Source organism: Peromyscus leucopus, chromosome 6 (assembly GCF_004664715.2).
Source record: "Peromyscus leucopus breed LL Stock chromosome 6, UCI_PerLeu_2.1, whole genome shotgun sequence".
NCBI classification, from domain to species: Eukaryota; Metazoa; Chordata; class Mammalia; order Rodentia; family Cricetidae; genus Peromyscus; species Peromyscus leucopus.
The window spans coordinates 97,104,989-97,121,890 of NC_051068.1; the positions used below are offsets into that span (position 1 = coordinate 97,104,989).

The following is a 16,902-nucleotide window of genomic DNA, read 5'->3' on the forward strand; positions in this document are numbered from 1 at the left end:
GTGGGACTCCCCACAGGGGGAGCAGGAGCTGTCTCTGACACTTTTCTGGCTTTTGGAACCCTATTCTTTAATAGGAGGGGAAGAGCTTTGTCTTACTGCAACTTGATATGCCATGTTTTTTTGATATCCATAAGAGGCCAGCACTTTTCTAAACAGAAACAAAGAGTAGATGGGGAAGGCAGAGGGGTAGGTGGGGAAAGGGATTGGGAGGAGAGAAAGGAAGGGGAAACTGTGGCCAGTTTGGAAAACTAATAAAGTAATCCTAGTAAATCTGCTACGTGACTGCAGGTCCTGGAGTAACCCAAGTAGAAGAGAAGACTGCCAATTGGCACACTACAAAGACTATGGAGAATCATAAACAAAACACATTGACAGCTAATCAGTCACATTATAGGATGATATTTATTATGATAGCAAAGAATGTGTACCATACAGCCTGAAATATAATATATATAATAAGAGAAAAGTATTTGTAATTAATATAATAAGATAAAATGGAGAAACAGAAGAAGTGTTCTAGAATAAGCTTTCCTGAAATATGGGTAAGTAGGAGGAGGAAGGGAACATTCAGAAGGAATGAGCAGATGCTTGAGAAGTGTTTACTCAAGACTCAAGTTCATCATCTAAAAGCATCACCTTGGAACCCTCTATTGGTTAATGGTGACAAGTTCAATACCTTTTTGAGGAATTCTCTTATTCCTGGACAAAAGGAGAAGATCCAAACAAATTCTGTCAAATACTGGAAAAACACTTGGGAATAAGAGTTTCTTAGTGGAATGATCAATAAATTAAGGGAGAAAGAGAAGCCAAACATAGTTCTGGAGATTCAAGCCTCAAGTTCCTGAGAAAAATCTCAGACCAGAGGCAAGCTGGGCCACTCAAGATGCTGCCTCAGTCATCATCCTTGAGTAGTTGTGTCTGCAAAATGCCATGGTGTTCAATGGTACTGGTTCTCTTTTCATTGCTAAATGAAACATAAAATGTTATCTTAATACAAACATTCTCAGATGATAGATTCCCTTCAGTTCAGATGAAATGGGTTTTTCTATGTATTTTCTCAAGTCAGTGAGACAAATATCAAACCAAGAGACAGATTCCTCTCACAAGTTCACTTCCTCTCCAGAATCAAGTTTTTCTTTTAGGGTTCGGGATGATTTGTTGGCTAATGTTCTGAAGATTCTTTCTGTGTCTGGTCCTTTTTCATTGATAACAGAGAGGACATTCTGTGTAGGAGAAAGGCAAGAGTCTATCATTATAGATCCACACCTCTGAAGCACTGGTGTGCCTCTTATTGTGAACCAGAGCAATGGTAAATATTTGTGCAGAGCACTAGTTATTTTGAATAATTTCAGAGACAGTGTTATTAAAGGAGACCTCAGAGTATTATGTAGTCATGAATTAAGCTGGAAAAGTTCAGGGTAGGGGACACAGAGGGTCACATCCATAGACCCATTCTCTCCAACAAGCTAGTAGGTTTGGGTCTGAATCAGTGAAAGATACAGGCATATATTTGGTTTTCAATTTTCTTGAATTACATGAATCAAACTTCAGTGAGATTTAATTTTCTTTAGGTACTATGTCAAATGTATCTCACCACTTTTGATAGGTTAGCCATACATTCATCAATTTTGTAAACGGAGTGTGAATACATGTTCTCCAGAAATTACGTGGTGTATGAAAACTATAGAAAACCTGAACGGCACTCACCTAAATTGATGCCCTCACAGACACCTACGAGACTTTCCAAAGAGATGGCCCTTGTTTGGTGCTAGTGGAGTCATGCACACTTGTCCTGGCTGATGCTAGGACCACAGGCAAACATTAGTTTTATAAAAGGTCTTTTGACATATTTCTCAAAATCTAAGAAAGAAGAGAGATCATTGTATATGTCAGTTAAACTCATTTAACCATTATAATTCATTTTCATTTTACAGCATGTATGAACACATCATCATGAATACACAGGAAATGATTAATCAATACTATAACATTCATGATATCGAAGGATTGGTTAATGACCCTCTTATGTTAATGCATCATTCTCTCTAAAATCCCAGACATAGGTCAAGCAAGAGGACAGATCTCATGCAGGTTCAACTCTTCTAGTGTGATTCATGGACATTGCTGCCTACAACATAATGCACTGTGTCATGAGGTACTTGATATCTGTGCTGTATATGACCCATAGTTCTAGGTACAATCATTAAATTCTGGTGTTTGTCTTGAATCTATGTGTATAAGTAATAGAATCAAGTAGTTATATGGTATACAGTCTCCAAACCTCCTGTGTAATCTCAGAATAGCCATGGGCAACTCTAATCTAACAGCTGTATCTGCACTTCATCACACAACTTGCCTGACTGCGTCATTCTGACATCCTCTGACTGCTTTCACTTGAACTGTGAACTCAAATCTAAGATCATAGTGGCTACTTCTCTCCTACAGATGTATTATGGCATACTAAGACTTTAAACAGAGACAGACATGGTGGTGCATGCCCTTAATCACAGCATAAGAAAGGCAGAGGCAGACAGACATCTGTGAGTCCAAGGCTAATGTGTTCTACAGAGCAAGTTCCAGAACTACACAGAGAAACCCCATCTCAAAGACCCACAATAAAATAAAATTGCAAAATTGAGTTGCTATTCTGAGTGTTATAAATTCTGGAATTTATCTTTTACATAAACTCAGGATCATTGAAAAAAGGGAGTAAAACTTTACAGGCAGTTTTTAACAATGTGAGAGTCTATTTGTAATGTACAGATAAATTGTGCACTCTATAATGGTTTTAGTAAAATCCCCATCTTTGCTTATTGTAAATGATGTTTTGGGTGCTCAGTGTTTCTAACTTTTAAATATGACTATAAAATATCTTTATTTACCTATAATCTCCTCATTATGAAGAGGAACAGTTGAACTCATGGGCACTGCATCATTGTCTGTGGGGCATGTCCTACCAACAAGACTGCCATTGTCTTGATGTTCTCTGTTCTTCATCTCACCAGTGTCAGATTGTTGGGGGAACTGGAAGCCTTCTCCTCATCAGGGCAAGACACTGAGCTCTTGTTATTTCTTCTCTAAATATTTTCAGACAGTTTTCAATGTGAAATTTTACAAGGGAAATCTGCAATAGTGGGTCAAACACAGAGGGTCTCTATCACTTTGTATGATTGTAAATCCCATTTGGTATATGAGTGTTGGAAGTTAGAACTGTATAATTCAAAATTATGAGAAAAAATCATTTTTTATAAAATACAGGAGAGTTTTCTATTAGAAATTTGAAAAACTAATTTGAGATCAGATATAAAAATGTAATCAACACAGTGCAATACACTACAAGAGGATGATTTCCAGTGTTCCCATTGTGATGGCTAGTATACATTGTCAGCTTGACTAACTTTGGATTCATTTATTATATACACGGCTAAGTATATTTGTCAGAATGTTTATAGCAAGGCACGACTGAGGAGGGAAGACTTCCTGCAAATGTGGGCACCATCCTATCAATAGTTCCTGTAGGGTGACTAAAAAGGGACAGACTGGCAAACCCAGCTGACCACAAGGATTCATATGTCTCATGTTCAGTGCAGATGCAATGTTAGCAGCCTAATTATCAGGCTGAATATTGGGAGGCATTTGAAGTAAGGCCCATTGGTAGAGAATTGGATAATTGAAAGTCTGCTACTGAAGGATGCTTTGAACCCTAAGTTTGTCTCAATTTCTTTAATTCTACACAACAGGGAAAAGATTTTCTGAGTCAGTCTTTCATATAATGTATTCCTCACAGGTCTAAAAGCAATGAGTTAATCAATTATAAATCAGAAACTGAAAGAGTCCAAATAGCCATTCGATCTTTATACTGAATAGATTCTGGCATTTTATTATAGTATTTGAAATGTGATTACCAAGAAATGTGTGCTCAAGAATTTCTCGATGCAACAAGAGGCCAAAGATCTATTAAATCATATTAAGCAAGACTCAGAACGACTGTATCTGATAAAAGCAATCTAAATCATCTTTGTTTAGTTAGAGGAAACACCTTGTAAACAAATAGAAGTTCACACATCCCTCTGTGATAATATCAAGGACACAGTCTTAATATCTGAACTCAGCACCAATGTTCCTTCTTATCATTTCACAACAATTGCTGCCAATTGGTCAACTTATATTCTAAATCCCAGTTGACAAAGAACTGAGTCATTGAGCTCAAATACCCATTGACAATCTAGTTACTCAAATCTTACAAATGATCCTGCTTCTCCATAAGAGTATTATTCAAGGATGTACATAGGTTAAAACAACAAACAAAAAACAAACAAACAAAGACTCTCAGGATTGTCCTATATTCCTGTTTCACTGTGAAGACTTGACTACCCTAGACATAAAAATATGTGCCTCATTACCTCTTTGGAGATATCACTTTCTAATGCTGAGTTGCAGGAACTAGGCATACATAGGGTGCTTGGAGCCATGCAAACAGATAAATTATAAGCTGACATCTGATTAACTGTAGAATTTCTTTCAATGTTGTGTAACACTCTGAAAAGTTGTCTCAAGAGAATGACATTCTGGTGGACAGGTGCTCTAAAAGACTAAAAAAAGAGACAAGTTATTTTGAAAGAAGAAATAGTGTTTGGAAAGTTATAAATATGAAGAAAGGGAACAGAGTAAATGTCTGTATCTTATTAATAGCCCTCTAGTGAAACAATGAAAAGAGGAATGTGTCCTAAAATATTGCTTGAAATATTTCTCGGAAGTCAGTGGGAAAAAAAAAAAAGAAATTTACTGGTATATAACTTAATGTAAACATACCTAAAACACTTATGATATTATGCAATGTGCTCAACTAAAAGCACACTGCAAAGTCAATGATTCAATTTTAAAAGCTCCCTGTATTATCATTTATGCAATGCTATCGAGTTATTAGAGTCTAAAACATTTTGTTTTTTGAGAGGTCATTGGGGAAATTCATGTACACAAACAAATTTCATTGAAAGTTTAGTCTAAATTAGGCATGGCTTTCACTGTTAAATATTAGAGAAAGTTGAAACTATACCATCGACAAATTGGGTGCCCATTATGTCCTATGGGGCAGTACAAATTCACAGTGCATACAATGTTGAAATTTCATATTAAAAATTTTAAGAGAAAAACAATAATACATAGTCAAGAGCTATATTCCCTTTTTTTCTTCTTCCTTTTCAACACTGGGTCTCATACTGTAGTTTGGTTGTTCTGGACAGTCTAGATAGCCCAGGATGACTCGGAGTTGTTGCTGGTCATGCCTCTGCATCTCAAATGCTGAGATGACAAGTATGAGCCACTGTGACTGTCCAAATCATACTTGTCTTTTCAAAACGTCTTCCATGTTTGTGAGCAGTTGAAACCTTTTGTTGTCAGTCAATATTTTTAGCAAATAATTCTGGGGTATATAATCTAATGTGTCTAAGAAAATGTCACTTTTATTTTTAATGATGTTCAAGCAATTAGCAAATCATTACCTTTGCACTGCTGCTAATTATTCCCCTTCATTCACTTGGGCAAGGACACCAAGCCATTCATCATATAGTCTAGATGTTAGAACATGTTCATTTTGAAGAAACATAAATACCTTTGTCAAATATATAAAACACAGAAATTACTGAAAATACTTTTAACTGTAAAATTCAGTTTACTCACAACTTCCTTTAGAGTTCCTATCCTTTTTCCCTAGTTAGAACCTTGTCTGAAACGTAGGCCTACTCAAGGGATTTAGGGTTTCTCTGTTGAAAATGTATCCATATCTATCACCGTGCACAAAACTTAAGTCCAAGTGGATCAAAGACCTCAACATAAATCCAGCTACTCTGAATCTAATAGAAGAGAAAGTGGGAGGTAGTCGTGAATGCATTGGCATAGGAGATCAATTCCTTCCTAAATATAATACCAGTAGCTCAGACACTGAGAGAAACAATCAATCAATGGGACCTCTTGAAACTGAGAAGCTTTTTTAGATCAAAGGATACAGTCAACAAGGCAAAAGGACAGCCTACAGAATGGGAAAAGATCTTCCCCAACCCCACATCTGACAGAGGACTGATATTCAGAATATATAAAGAATTCAAGAAATTAGACATCAAAATACCCAACAGTCCAATTAAGAAATGGGCTATAGAAGTAAACAGAGAATTTGCAACAGAGGAAACTCAAATGGCTGAAAGACATTTAAGGAATTGTTCAACATCCCCAATCATCAGGGAAATGCAAATCAAAACAACTCTGAGACACCACCTTAAGCCTGTCAGAATGGCTAAGATCAAAAACACTGAAGACAGCTTATGCTGGAGAGGTTGAGCTAGGGGAACTCTCCACCACTGCTGGTGAGAATGCAAGCTTGTACAACCACTTTGGAAATCAATATGGTGCTTTCTTAGAAAATTGGGAATCAATCTCCCCCAAGATCCAGCTATACCACTCTTGGGCATATACCCAAGAAATGCTCAATCATACCACAAGGGCACAAGGGAACAAGCTATGTTCATATCAGCAATGTTTGTAATAGCCAAACCTGGAAACAACCTAGATGCACTTCAACTGAAAAATAGATAAATAAAATATGGTACATATGCACAATGGGATATTACTCGGCAAAGAAAAACAATGACATCATGAGGTTTGCAGGCAAATGAATGGATCTAGAAAAAAATCATCCTGAGTGAGGTAACCCAGACTCAGAAAGACAAACATGGCATGTACTCACTCATAGGAGGATACTAGATGTGGAACAAGGATGAATGGACTGCTGCTCACATCACCAGGGAGGCTACCTGGAAAACAGGACCCCAAGAAAGACACGGAGATTGCCCAATGACGGAGAAATGGATAAGATCTACATGAACAGCCTGGACATGAGTTAGGGTAATGAAGGGTGAGGGTCGAGGGAAAGAGAGCTTGGGGGAGCGGGAGATCCCAGCTGGATCAAGAACAGAGAGGGAGAACAAGGAATAGGAGACCATGGTAAATGAAGACCACATGAGAATAGGAAGAAGCAAAGTGCTAGAGAGGCCCACAGAAATCCACAAAGATACCCCCACAATAGACTGCTGGCAATGGTTGAGAGACAGACGGAACTGACCTACTCTGGTGATAGGATGGCCAAACACCCTAATTGTCGTGCTAGAAACCCCACCCAATGACTGAGGGAACTGAATGCAGAGATCCATGGCTAGGCCCCGATTGAAGCTCTGGGAGTCAATTAGCGAGAAAGAGGAGAGTTTATATGAGAAAGAATTGTTGAAACCAAGGTTGGATAAAGCACAGGGACAAATAGCCAAACTAATGGAAACACATGAACTATGAACCAAAGGCTGAGGGGCCCTCAACTGAATCAGGCCCTCTGAATAGGTGAGAGAGACAGTTGATTGGCTTGATCTGTTTGGGAGGAATCCAGGCAGTGGGACCGGGTCCTGTTCTCAGTGCATGAGTTGGCTGTTTGAAACCTGGAGCTTATGCAGGGATGTTTGGCTCAGTCTGGGAGGAGGGGACTGGACCTGCCTGGACTGAGTCTACCAGGTTGATCTCAATCCTCAGGGGAGGCTTTGCCCTGGAGGAGGTGGAAATGGGGGGTGTGCTGGGGGAAGGGGAGAGGCGGGAGGGGAGAGAACAAGGGAATCCGTGGCTGATATGTAGAACTAAATTATATTGTAAAATAAAATAAAATAAAGGCATCAAAAAAAAAAAAGAAGAAAAAAAAGAAACTAGAAACCTAAGAGTAGTTTGTTTAGTGCTGAGAATGCAGACAATTTTCCTCTATGCTCAATGCCTCTAGTGAAGATCTCAGGAAACTAGCTCACACTGAAGAGACCCATAACTCATCTCAAATTCTAATTTAAATGACATAAACATACACATTCTGGTCATTTGAGGGGGGATCAAGTGCTTCTTGTTTATAGCCCAAAAGGTTATGAAGCAAGTGATCTAAATGCACAAACCCATGTGTTCATACACAAAGGCTGAGTGAGCCTGGAGTTTCTTTTTTCTTTTCTCTTCCTTTCTTTTCTTTCTTTTTTCTTTCTCTTTCTCTCTTTCTTTCTCTCTTTCTCTCTTTCTTTCCTTTTTTCTTTCTCTCTTTCTTTCTTTCTCTTTTTTTGATATGTTCTCTAAGAGAAAATGCTCCTATTAAAATCCTGTAAGTGGTGAAGGACATGTAATGTGTGTCCTTATATAGTGACTGTCAAATAAATATCAGAAAACTGGGCACACAACACTTAGTGATATAGAGATAAGCACAGTGGTGCCTTTGTGGACTCAGAGCTCTGGAGGGGAAAATATAAGTTGCTAGTTAGAGCCTAATCTGGGAAATGGTACAACAACCTGCAAAGTTCATTGTTAGTTAAAACTGAGTGAAAGCTTCATGTTTATTCATTCAAAACCAGGAAGCAGATGTCAAATCACCTTGACAGTTTCCAAAGACAGACATATTCTGTTTGTATTGGTCTCACAGATTTAACTTTTAGGAGCTGCACCATGGCTACTTTTATAATTATACTTCAGTAATTACTCAATCTTGCAAATATTTTTAGAGCTGATCCATGTACAAGGCATGTTTTGAAGTATTTGGGATAGACCATTGAAGAAACTGTATAAACCACCATCTCCTTATATCACTAAAATATAATAGATACAGCCTGGCGGTGGTGGTGGTGGTGGTGGTGGTGGTGGTGGTGGTGGTGGTGCACACCTTTAATCCCAACACTAGAGAGGCAGAGGAAGGTGGACTTCTTTGATTTCAAGGTCAGCCTGGTTTACAGAGTGAGTTCCAGGATAGGCTCCAAAGCTATATGGAGAAACCCTGTCTTGAAAAACCAAAGAGAGGGTGGGGAACCCACAGCTCATAACAGTGAAGAAAACACAGATTGCATCAACATTTCAGTCAAACTGTAAAATAAAAGTGTTTGAGGATGCAGACAAGAATGGTAAAGAGGTGGAAAGAACTCTTGGTAAGCCCTTGAGTATGTTTTAATATTGCATAATTACAGGAGAAATACTTGTTTATTGTCTAAATATAACTAAATTCTAAAATTGGCCAAATGCAGCTTTAATTGAGGAGGAAGGAGGGACATAAATACAGAAGGAAAGAGGGAAAAGAGGCAAAATTCACACTGAGGTTGTTCATAAACCCTGTAAAGACTTGTATTATGGTTTTATTCACCTAAAGTTACATATAAAACATATAAGTGTAATGTTGTAAGTATGCATAAAGAGTTAACTTTGGGGCTGACAATACTTCCCACAAGAGACCTAGCCTATCTAACAAATCCCAGAACAAGGCATGAAAAAACACATTTTAAGTTGTTCAGAGGAGACTAAGAGACTCTTAAAATTACACATGATATTGTTGTTACCCTTGGTTAACTCAAGGAAAGGAAATTGGAGGTACGTCTCTATTGTGAAGACACTGCACACTTCAGACACAGGACTTGGCGGACCTGAGCTTGGTCTTGTATGTAAACCTCCTCCCTGAGTACAAGTTTTAATAGTATTCAAATGTGCTATGCAAGCTACAAAAGGGGTAGGGCACAAGAAACCATAGTCCAATGTCAGCTCTTCCTATACATGGGTTGTGTAAACAGAACTCTCTTATCTTCCTATTTATTTTCAAGGCAATGATTTGATTCATAATTGTTTCCCCAACTATTGGTAAAATTTAACAGGGATATTTAAAAAGCAGGATTTTCCTTCCCAGGATAGCCAGCAAAGAACTGTGTGATACCTACCAGAATTGCTGTGGGCAGATTGCCATCCTCACAAACAACAATAAGATCATTTCCAAAGAGTTTTCCTATTTTAGCAACTGGCAAGGCTGTACATACTTGGTCCTGGTGGGGCACAGAGCCCTTGTGGAACACTTGAGTTATGAAAGGCCATCTTTTGTTAACTTTTTTTTCTTCTGCATCTAAAGAGAAATTGAGATTATTACATAGACTAGTTTAATTTATACAACCCTTGTCACTGAATTCCATGTATTACATGCCTGTTGCAATTCATACAAAGAGACACAATTATTGATAATATAAAATTCCCCGTATTTTAAAATTGGTTAGTTATCCTGTAGTGTGTGGGTATTCTACTTCCCTGTACTCCACACTGTTAATCTTAGAGACCTGTTCTGACTGTTCTTCCAGGGAGAATGCCTACAAGTCAGTGATATATGATAACCTCTAAAGAATCAATATGGAAAAATAGACGGAAGGATATGGTTAGTGAGTTGAAGCACACATTTGCACTGACTGCTGAGAAATCACCAAGACTGTAAAGTTCTGAAACATTCAAGATGTACAGAGCTGTTCTGAAATTAAATCTAGTGAAATTAAAATTCTATTCAAATGTGACACCATTTTTGTCATCTGAAACAAATTTATTTAAAAAGCAAAACAGCCTGTGAGCCCCCCCCACTCCAGCATTGATCTTGTCAGTTCGAGCAGCTGGCAAGGATTCAGGGCAAGTACACAGAAACTGTCTCGAAAAAAAAAAATAAAAAAAAATAAATAAAAATAAAAATAAAAGCAAAAACACCAGTTGTTTTGGCACTTGCCCATATTCCCAACATTGTGACAAGGAGGATCCATGGTCCCTTATATATCTCATGGTATAGCAACACCCTGTGTCATAAAGAAAAATCATCAAATATGTGGGTGAATTATATCCTCTGGTATATGCTTGGTAGAATCAAATATATTAAAATCTGAATATAAATATTGTAGAAAAATAGTAATCTAGTTTCAGTTTATTTTTGAATAACCAAAGAGGTGCACAGATATGTGCAAAATGTTTTAATAACAAGGTTATGTTCTTTGATCTCCAACAGACGTAGTCACTGTCATGTGTCTGAAGGTCATTACACGTCTTAGATCTTCACTTTTCACTGGCTTTTAAAAGGTCAGCCTCACTGAGTTGTGGTGATATATTGCATATCAAATAAAGCAGGACAGAGCCAGCCACTAGATCAAACATAGAGGCCAGGCAGTGGTGGCACACACCTTTAATCCCAGTACTTGGATGCTCTGGGATGTTGTCCTGTATGCTGTGAATATGTGTTGCTCTGATTGGATGGTAAATAAAATGCTGATTGGTCAGTAGCCAGGCAGGAAGTATAGGTGGGAAGAGGAGAATTCTGGGAAGAGGAAGGGCTGAGTCAGGAGTCGCCAACCAGACACAGAGGAAGCAAGATATGAAGGCAGAACTGAGAAAAGGTACCAAGCACGTGACTAAACATAAATGAGAATTATGGGTTAGTTTAAATGTAAGAGCTAGTCAGTAGTAAGCCTGAGCTAATGGCCAAGCAGTTGTAATTAATATAAGCTTCTGAGTAATTATTTTATAAGCAGGCCACAGGACTGCAGGGGCCTGCAGGACCAGAGAAACTTCCAACTACACTTGGGAGTCACACTCCTTTATTCTCAGCACTTGACATCTCATGCTTTTGCTACCAGTATTTGGGAAGCACACATGCCATTAATCCCAGCACTAGAAAGGAAGTGGAATAGCTGGGCAGAGAAAGGCATATAAGGTGTGAGGAAACAGGAACTGGAGCCTTTTGGCTGAGGACTCTGAGGCTTTCAGTCAGAGGATTTGTGGAGATAGGACTTGCCTTTCATTCAGACTGAGCTTTTGGTAGTGGTGAAGTTTGTCTAGTGACTTGTGCTTTTGTCTCTCTCATCTTGACTCCTTTTTCACCCCCATAACACCATTTAGGATTCATGCAACACTGAGCACTCTTAATGATCTCAGATTTTTATATTCTTATCCAGATTCTTCTGATAAATCTTTTATTACTATTACCTATTTGTCAACAATATTTTGAAAATTTTGGAAAAATGCAAAATATGGTCATTCAGTCAGAAAGGCTCCAGAAATGAGAACATGAATATTTCTCATTCACTGGGAAAAATATTGATCATAGAAACATGTGAATTGAATGTTTTTACGTGTATTCAGAGAAATGACTATGTTTCAGATTTTTATTTCAAACCAGAAGTTACATAGTATAAACAATAATATTTTGAGGATTTTGAATTTTATTTCTATGTTTATTTATTTTACACATGTAAGTGTTTTGCTCTCATGTATATCTGTGCACCATGTTGTCTCTGGTGCCTGAGCAGGTCAAAAGAGTGAATCAGATTTCCTGCAAGTGGAATTATGGATGGCTGTAAGCTATCATGTGAGTGCTAGGAATCTGAACTCAGGCCTTCTTCAAGAGAAACAAGTGCTCTTAATCATTGATACATCCTTCTAGAACCTACAAGAGTTTAGTATTCAACAAATAAAACATTTTCAATCTTTTTTTCTAAAGAAAAAAATTTGTTTTCTATAACAAAAAAATGTTTTTTGCTTTGTTTGCCTTCTTCAGGAAAATTCTGTTTCTCAATTGGAAAAGCAAAAGAAAATTCCCATTATTTTTTCAGCAGACCAGAGACAATTGCATAAAAAGATGTTATCATGCTACTGGGTTATGCAAAATAGTTGGTAATTATGAATTAAATGAATGAAATAATATGTTTAAGTTATTTATATTTAAGTTTAAGGCTAAATAATAAAAGCATTGAGGACTCATGGTTAGAACATTGAACTCAGTCACTTCCTTCTTATATTTTCCTGTTACTTTCCATGAAGTAGGCTTTGAGATTCTTCAGGGCCATGGCAGAACCACAGTTGGTAATCCTGAACACTGTGTGAGACAAAAAGAACCAACTATCACAAAATAATCTCTCACAAGTGGACTTCCCTTACCAATTCAGTATCCCTAGCAGGAACATAATTAGGATCAGTATTAGTGATGCATATTCTGGCAATAGGTTTGAGTCATTGGGGCTGATTTCAAGAGGAAAGGCAAGTACACAAGGCTTGAGTACTTGCCTTTCCTTTCAGATAAAGCATAGATCTTTTGGTCCACAACAGGATCTAGATACCCTGGGATAAGAAATCACATTCACCCTTCAACATGAATCAAAAAAATGTTACGCTGAGATCATTTCCATCTCCTTATCCAGACTGTGTGTGTATTGAGCTTTGATTTGACATGCTGACACAACCTAGTACCCCAAGAGCCATACACCAGCTGTGACTCTGATGACTGGAGCAAAGTAACACTTGAAAGATAGTGTAACTTCAGCAAAACTCAGAAAAATACTCAGAACCCAAGATGCCTTGAGGATGTTAGGAGTCAAAACATTTGACTTTCAGTGATGTCCAATCTGTGGAGAAGGTGGACAGGTGTCTCACCTGGAAAATAGGCCAGATGCTGAAAACAAGTTTCACAACAGAATGGCTGTGCAGTGCTGGAGATCCATTTGAAACAATCATCTAAACTGAATATTCTGTGGAAGTATTTTAGCACTCTACAGGAGTAGCTAAAGTGAAAATGTTTTAATTCCAGTTATCAATCACATTACATATAATTTATTGCTTATTTATGATTTAAAAACATGATATTGTACTGTAGATGTTTTCAGCATTAAAACTACCATAATACACACTCAAGCAGACCCCCCCCACACACACACACATGGGTGGAATAGAGAGGAAGATACCGAGAGAGATCATACAAACTCACAGAGGATGGTAGAGAGTGGGTTCTTTTTTAGGGGGTATCAACTTGGAGACAGGAAGAGTTTAAAGAAGGGGAGCTTGGAGGATTTAGAGGGAGGAAAGAGGTGAGTGATGTCATTCTATTTCAATTAAAATCATTTTAAATTTTGAATAGTAAAGAGAACCCATTTTTTTAAAAAATGGGATTTGCCAAAATTATTCATGATTTAAAGATAAAGCAGCAAACACATTGGAGGGCATCCATTGGAGAGTAGAATAAACATTCACAAACTAAAGGGATTCACAAGAAATGAGAGATCAGTGTCAAATATCAAATGAAGGCCAAAATATGCTGACTCCTGAAAACTGGCTGTTGGAGTAGCAAGGTGGATAGCACTGGAAAGCCTAGCTGCAATAGCATGTGTGCAACTATAAGAGGACTAGTTAGGCTTCAGAAGACTGTGAAATGCAGATTCATCCCCGGAGATTCACACTTTGATTCTTTTAATCTATCAAAAGTCCACATGTAGACATCACCAATGCTGTGAACTTTAGATTCTAACAGATGCAAGAATCACAGGAGGCTTTAAACATGAATATGCTTTTTGGAGGTAGTCAGGAAGCTTCATGCCCAGGAAAGTCAGACAGCTTTGAGAAACAGGAGGATGCATGCTTAGAAGTGAAGCCTAGAGACACAAAGGATTGTGACTGAAACAGCCTGTGGGGTGCTCTGTTAAATATCATAATAAAATATGAGTATGCCTTGGACACATGATAATCACGGAAACATCATGTCAATCTAGAATGCCCATGTCTTTAAAATGACTGACTTTTGGTGATAGTAATAGACTGTGCAGTCTGCACACTGTGTGTATTCCCTGATTATAGTACTAATTAAAATAACAAAACTCTACCAAACTGTGAAATTCTTCGTAAAGATTTTCTGCTACATAATTCTGAAATAAAATGACTGATATGTTGGGGTGTGATAAATAAGAACAAAGCAGAATGAAATCTATGTATTGAAATGCCATAATTAAACCCATTACTATGTAGGCTAACTTAAATAGTTGCAAGGGAAATAAAAATCAGGTTTATGTAATGATTCACATTAGTTTTAGAGGATCTCAGGGAATACATATATCTAGAAATTCCAGTCTTGGTCCAGCTCAGGCTGGACTATAGGATAAAAGTGGTTACGGAAAATAAAAATAAAAACATCATTCATCAAGAATTTATGAAATCATTCTTGTCTAGCAAAAAAAAAAATCAATTCCTTTACCTCTGGAAAAAGGGACATATGGCTCTCAGTTAATGTGTGTACTTGTAGCACCTATCAGGCTGTGAACACCCAATGCTGGCTTTCAGGTTCCCTGAGTTTCTACTCACAAGTACTTGTTATATATCTCATCAAAGCTCCCATCTAGTTTTCTGTGCCTTCAAACCACTCTCAACTCTTCCTGCATTAAGATAGCTCCCAAAATGTTGCAGAGTCACCCTTTCTTTCTCTATGAAGGCACCCCCTCTTCCACTCCAGCTATCTCCTCTAGTCTCTCCTGTTAGTCTGTCTTCTCTCACAGACAGCCCTGGTCTTGTTCAGTCTGCTTTTTTTTCTCTCTGATATTAACTCTTTCAGATGCCTCTGGATATTTTCTCTCCCTACCCACAATGCAGAGCTTCCCATAATTATGGAGTGACTATTCAGGTGGTCTCTTCACTGTGCACAGATTATACAGTCTGTATATTTCAAGTATGTATTTCCTTCAGCAAATATTACTCTGCCCAAGACTTAAGCTACTTCTTGCAAGGAATATACTCAAGAGACATCATATCTTTTACTCAGCAAGTACTTAAGGGACAAAGAGAGACAAAAGCCAGTGGTTGTCATTACACATGTGAAGCAATGTTGTAAAGATACATGAAAAATAGAAACAACTCAGTTTTATGGTACACAAAATTGAAAGTAAATGGGGATATTTGGTAAGCCACTCTGTCTCATCTGAATCTGTGCTAAATTTTGGGAAATAGGTTCTAAAGAACACAGTACGTCTTAGAACTAATAGCAATTTAGTAAATGCCAGATCTTAGATTTTAGGTTGAAGTCTTACCAGTTTACAACAATCCCTTGTGATCATAGTGGGTAAAACAATTAGATGCAGCATAGACTAAATCTTTCTCATAACTTGAACAGATATTTTTTGTAGATTTACAGACACTCTTCTCCTATGTAGCCCAGAGCATACCTGCCCTGACTTGTAACCCTACTTCTTTATGGGTTTGTCACTGAATACTGCTAACATGAGTAGCTTTTCACGAAGCCAGGGCTGAGTTAACAATTGGTATATATGATGTGGAAAAATCAAGACAGGACATTTTTTGATCCCACTAGTCTGCCATGAGAATCAAAACTAGTCATTAAAATACCAAAAATACCTTTACAGTGGATGCTGAAATGGAGAACATTTCAGTGGATATGAAATTCTCATTTCCTTCCTTGGCACTAAACACCGAAGGTGGCTTTTACAGTTGGTAGATCAACAGCTGAAATCTGAAGATTCTGTAGTATTCTGATTGACAGACAACTGTAAACTCATGCCATAACTGACAAAGTGACACACATGTTTCTTTTGTTTTCCAACTTTTGGCTTTAAAAAATTATTTTTGAGCAGCTGTTGAGCCTCAAGTGTTTGTAAGGAATAACAGATTTTTACAACCATCCATAAATACAGATAGATAATAGATAGATACATAGCTATATGTACAGGCATATGTTTATATTGATTCAAATCAAAAGTAACATGCCACCCCAAACTCTGGTGAACTACCATAACCAGATATACAGTCCTATTTTCTGTTGCTCATTGTTTTGAAAGGACAAATGGCCTTTTCTCATCAGTTTGTCCTCTGGCCATGGCAACTTGGTAATGTCACTTCATAGCAAATGGCCTCATGGACAGAGCATTTAGGAGACAGAGCCCATGGCACGAGGGGAAGCAAGACAGTGAGAAGAGTGTAGTCTTACTCTCTGACAGAAGTCCTGATGCATGGACTCAAAGGGGTTCCAGAAAAATGTCAATCCCTTCAAAGGACAGCACTTTCAATGACAGATTAGCTTCCTTATAGGCCTTTGGATCTTAAAAGTGATGCTGCCTATAAACACTGTCACGCTTGAAACTAATCCTACAGTGTAAAGCTCTTGAGTGCCAAACCGCATCCAACCAGAGAACCCAAATTAAAACCAGGATACTCGAACCACTACAAGGTTGCTTTACATTATTCTTCAACAGACACACCACTTGACACCCCATGAAAACACCTTTTAAATGACAAGCA

General features: G+C 37.8%; 1 pseudogene; it reads right to left on the bottom strand.

Annotated features, from left to right (window-relative positions):
* Positions 1-383: 383 nt before the first annotated feature.
* Positions 384-5,605, bottom strand: LOC114701352 (annotated as a pseudogene).
* Positions 5,606-16,902: the final 11,297 nt, after the last annotated feature.